The 5,794-nt window shown below is 34.6% G+C and overlaps 1 long non-coding RNA gene across 1 annotated transcript in view; it reads right to left on the bottom strand.

Annotated features, from left to right (window-relative positions):
- Nucleotides 1–2,927: 2,927 nt before the first annotated feature.
- The window catches only part of LOC107676136 (uncharacterized), a 10,019-nt gene continuing 7,152 nt past the window's right edge, over nucleotides 2,928–5,794 (bottom strand). The window contains exon 3 of the long non-coding RNA XR_001632694.1: nucleotides 2,928–3,056. This is a non-coding gene — a long non-coding RNA (uncharacterized LOC107676136). The remainder of the gene's footprint in view (nucleotides 3,057–5,794) is intronic.

The raw sequence follows: 5,794 nt of genomic DNA, 5'->3' as shown, positions 1-5,794 counted from the left end.
TGTGGACAGAGGAGAATTGGTCCAAAGTTCACTTTAGTGATGACAGCAAGGTTAATTTATTAGGGTACGATGGGAAACATTTTGGTCGGCATCAAACTAAGGAAAAACTGAAGCCCAAGTGTGTAAAGAAGTCCGTAAAAGGTGGAGGTGGAAGTGTCATGGTTTGGGGGATGTTTTGTGCAGCAGGAGTTGAGCCTCTTATACAGCTACATGGCAGGGTGAATGCAAATGTTTATCGGAAACTCCTTCAGCAACGTGCAGTTCCTTCCATGCAAGCATCTCCCAATCAGCCTGCTATTTTCATGCAAGACACTGCCCCCCGCACACAGCAAAATGGATAAAGCAGTTCCTTGAAGCTAAGAGCATTGAAATAATGAAATGGTCAGCCCAGAGTCCTGATCTAAACCCGATTGTAAATCACTGGAAAATGCTTGACGAAAAAGTTATGGCTAAGAAACCCATGCAGTTACCAAACTATGGAAGAGGGTGGAAGAAGAGTGGACCAAGATCACACAGGCGCGGTGTGAGAAACTAATGATGTCCTGCAGTCGCAAATGTGCTTAAAGTTAAACTCTGCGGACCCGGATACGGGTCCAAAATGGCGTTACATTGTATGTGTGCAGGGTAAACATTTGAATTTGAGTATGTTAAATTTAGGCGAAAATACCAAAAAACGCCCCGAGCTTAATTGGTTTTAAGTCACTCAAACAAAAGGCCTCTACACGTCCTACTAATTTCTGACAGCTGTAACCCTCTAAAATTTTAGTTGTAATCTTCTTTTGGGCTACAGCGGTTACTGTTCTCTAATTTTGATCACTATGTTTTCCACAAAATAAAGGTTTTAATTGAAATGCCTTGGACATTTTGGCAAACATCTTAGTAGAACAGTGGTATATGAACAGCTGATATTCCTTCAAATTTTGATGAAGATTAACAATATTTTAGCAAAAATCTAATTATTATTTATAAATTGTTCCCTAATTTTGATCTCCATTGTATATTGGCTTTATACTGACCATTCACTGATCACCCTGTTCAGTAATACACTGGCATTGGTCATTAATTCCATCAGTGGCAGCTGGTCAATGGGGGTGCTGGGGCGCTGCCACCATCAAGTTAGCCAGGGAAGAAGTCTACTTCAACATGTTTAAAATAAGTTAAATATATATTGCAAAATAATCGTGAAATTGCATTGTTTAGTCATACTATTCAACTGGTAGTCATGTTAGCACGTATTAAAAATAAAAACAATCTAAACTTTATTTCATTTGTTTTGTGTGTCCGGGGCACCAGACAAATGGGTGCCTATCAGGTCTGTAAACTTTTGAAACGCATGTGACTTGAGGCTGAGCTCTAATTGGCTTGTTTCAGATTGTCCTCAGGGTGCAGAGCACTGTGCCCCAGACCTTCCCACTTTTGATCTTACCGAATCAATATTGTTTTTATATATTTTGGCCTCATGTGATTGGACCATTCTCAACTGTCAAATAGGCACAATATCACTTCCGAGATGAAAGTAAATTCGATTTTAACTTTACAAAAAATCCTTTCACAAGTTCAAATGAAGAAAAAAATTTAATACAAATACGAATCATGGAGCTTGGACGGATTTGGAGAACTGGATGCAATGTAAGTCATGCCTTTTATTGTTTTCCCTGTTTGTTATTTCAGTCCTGTCACCGAAGCGTTGGCAACAACAGAGAAAGTAACTGAAACAATGCAGTTTAACTTGAGGCAATCATTGGGGTCCAAGCACAATGGCTTGTGTAGATGATCTAGTTATACAATGGATGTCTCATTTCAAGTAAATTATGAGTCTTTATGTAAGGATTATTATATGCACAATAGGCAAATATATAAATAATATAGTGTCCCTTCTTCAGTTGTACATATTCAGTTATTTCTGACAACTTGAATAATATATTGTCAATACCATTAAAATTAAGGTAAAAAAACAAATGGTCCATCTTTAAGAGATTACAGTTTTTGCATACTTATTACATTGGGCTTTATTAAACCTTATGAAAACAATGAATTTATTTGCAATTTTTTATTACAAGTCAATTTTATTGAACCATTTTCAGGGTCTTTATCTTGAAGGATTTGCTACCCTGTAGCTCCCTCGTGTGGACAGAATTATTTCGGAATTAATAAAAATGGCTAATATTTTTTTAAATGACTACAAATGTTTAATGATTACTTTACTGATAATATGCCCACATTAAACTCAAATTCACTGATTTGGTACCTTATTTCATGCTTTATCAGTTGAATTTTCTACTTACATTTTTAAGCAGTAATGATTCATTATTATATCACTTGTTAAACAGTTACTTAACAATTGCATTCAGACTAGCTGTCGCATTAAATTATGTCATTAATTACTCACCCTCATGTCGTTCCAAACCTGTAAGACCTTTGTTCATCATCGGAACACAAAGTTCACTGCTGTGTGTGTGCACTTAGGATGGGATAAATGCAGAGCACTAATTCCTAGTATGGGTCACCACGTGTCCATGTGACATCAGTGGCTCAACTTCAGTTTCAACTTTTTTTTTTGCATAAAGAAAACAAAAATAACAATTTACTCAACCATCCTTCTCCCCCGAGTTACGTTTCCGCCATTTTAGAGAGTATTAAAATGCATACGCACGCTTTCCCCCAAGCGTAAACAACACTTATTACGCAGATTACGTTCATTTCTGGATTTCCCCCAGAAAGTAAACAAAGCTGATTACGTCCAATACATTCTTGGGTACTCTCCAAAATTCAATTTAATTAAAATTACAATTCACAAATTGAAAGGGAAACAATTCTTGGATGGATTTTTGTAAATTTATGTAATCATTTCACATAAATTAATTATTTACTACAAAATCACCACAAAGTCACAAAACATATGTCCACATTATTTCATTCCCACCTCATTTTGCACGGCTTGTTTCATGATCTCATCAAAGGTTACGAACGTGTCGTTTCCTCTTATGGCATCCTTCTCTAGATAACCGAGGTGAATGTCAGTAGCAATGAGGATCTTGAATGTGTCCTCGTCGTTCCTATAAAAAAAATAAAAATGTTGGCAGATAACAGTTAAAAGGGTCTTGTAAATGAATGGTAGAGTAGCTCTAAATGACAGCTACAACTGCAGGTAAAATCTGCAATCATCAAAGCTTACATTTCAGACTGTAGTTTTGAGCTGTCATGTGAACAAAGTCAGTTGAACATAAGTGTTGCAATCACTTTCCGATCAAAGTCATGACATTTTGCTCTTTTAACTATAGTTGAGGTCAAAAGTTTACATACACCTTGCAGAATCTGCAAAATGTTATTTTACCAAAATAAGAGGGACCATACATAATGCAGGTTATTTTTTATTTTGTACTGACCTGAATAAGATATTTCACATAAAATACGTTTACATATAGCACACAAGAGAAAATAAGTTGAATTTATAAAAATGATCCTGTTCAAAAGTTTACATACGCATGATTCTTACAGTTTTTCACATTTGCTAAGACTAAATAAATCACTCTTTCTGCAAAACCTTATACAAGTTCAGGCAGTTTAGACACTGTTTGCAGATCTCATGCACTCTTTTTGCAAAACATTAAACACATTTTCACTCACTAAGATACAATTTGCACTGTTATGAACTTATGATGCAAAACCATAAGCATAAGAAAGCAAACGTTAAGCACAACTGCAACACAGCTGTCATCATTTACACACAATAATTCAAAATTGTTTACACTTGTTTCTAAATATATGAATATACAAAATATAGCCTAAGCTAGTACAAATTGCACAGGTGCATCCATCAATCTGAGAGGTAGAGGAAGAGTGCGTATACGAGGTGGAGGAAGAGGAGGATGAGGAAAAGCAAGACCAAGAACAGTCATTTCAGATGAAATCAGAGCTACTGTGATAGACCATGTTCTTGTGTATGCTTGATAGAGGCAGCACAAAGTTCAACCTAATTTAAGCGGATTCTCTGTGGCCACCATAATCAGTTGGAAAGTTCAAAAGAACAGAGTGAAAAATTTAAGGGGGTCTGAATACTTTCCGTACCCACTGTATGTATATATATATATATATATATATATTAAGGCTGGGCAAGTTAACGCATTATTATTGTATCGCGCATTAACGCAGTTTTTTATTATTATGAAAGTCTGTTGCTCACTGGCTCTGAATACACATACAGACAAACCATGGGTCACAGGAAGGATGGGATGTTGATCAGTACTGGCTTGGGATGGGTGTCATCACGCATCTCAACAAATGAGAGCATTTGGGGTGGGCCTAAGACTGCAGCAGCGCTCACATGAACGCTCCCGATAAAATTATTTAGGCTAAGCATCAACATTCACAAACCACTGTTCACTGTTATTTTTAAAGGATTAGTTCACTTTCAAATAAAAATTTCCTGATCATTTACTCACCCCCATGTCATCCAAGATGTTTATGTCTTTCTTTCTTCAGTCGAAAAAAAATTAAGGTTTTTGATGAAAACATTCCAGGATTATTCTCCTTATAGTGGACTTCAATGGCTAACAAACGGTTGAAGGTTGAAGGACAGTTTCAGTGCATCTTCAAAGGGCTCTACATGATACCAGACGAGGAATAATGGTCTTATCTAGTGAAACGATCTGTCATTTTCTTTTTTTAAACTATTTTCTGATGTTTTTACAGAAAACTTGTACTGTTATAAAGTATAAATGTGATACTATGTTTTTGAGACAGAAAGAATTGAGGGAGAGAAATTAGTGGAAGAGATAGGAGACGGAAATATAGACAGAAAATTAACAGGGATCCACGCAGAAGGGAGATCGTAAGAGAACAATGCAGAAAGTAAATACAATAATAAATTATGACTTAAAAAGAGTAGCCATATAGTTTAAAAAAATCCATTCACATCTTAATGAATATAGTCTTAATATCAATCATATTTAGCTCTGCCACACATGCAGCAGGGGGCTAGAAGAGTTTTAGTAACATACTGATTGATTAAGAGACTGGATTTTGTTAATGAAAATTATTTTTTGTTTAAAATACATGTTGATATTGTTTGTATCAAAATTAAACTTTCTTTCTCCTTTGACATTTGACAATAATTTAATAACTACCATTTCTGTCCTTTAGTGTGACGTAATGTCCTATGGTGTGACACATAAAAGAACCACAGATTTGTTTTCATCTCAAAATATCTTAAAAAAAACAGTTGAGTATTGCAATAGGGGAGATACAAATATCACTCAACTTAAAATGGTATAATTTTCAACAAAGTTTGTCTTGTTGTCAAAGTTTGTCTTGAAATTGTCCAACAAGTCATTGGGAAAAAATTATGTTAATTATAATTTAATATTAAATAAATAGCACTATATGAAAATAAGTGTCTGACAATGAAGATAAATCTCTCTCTTGCTATTTATGTACTATTAAGAGATTTTTTTTTTTTTTGCTATGTCACACCATAGGACAAATGTATGGTTCAGTAAAAACGTAAAAAAAAAAAAAAACAGTGAAAGAATTGACTTCACACTACATAAATATGTGCATTTCTTTTTCAAAAAAGTTTTTTTTACTGCCTATTTGTCAACTACCTATATATATATATATATATATATATATATACACAGTCGTGGTCAGAATTATTGGCACCCTTGGTAAATATAATCAAAGAAGGCTGTGAAAATAAATCTGCATTGTTAATCATTTTGATCTTTTATTTAAAAAATTCACAAAAATCTAACCTTTCATTGGATAATAAGAATTTAAAATGGGGGGAAATATC

Source organism: Sinocyclocheilus anshuiensis, unplaced genomic scaffold (genome assembly GCF_001515605.1).
Source record: "Sinocyclocheilus anshuiensis isolate Anshui unplaced genomic scaffold, SAMN03320099.WGS_v1.1 scaffold3493, whole genome shotgun sequence".
NCBI lineage: Eukaryota > Metazoa > Chordata > Actinopteri > Cypriniformes > Cyprinidae > Sinocyclocheilus > Sinocyclocheilus anshuiensis.
The sequence above is the reverse complement of the archived record's forward strand: the minus strand, read 5'-3'. Positions and strand labels throughout refer to the sequence as shown.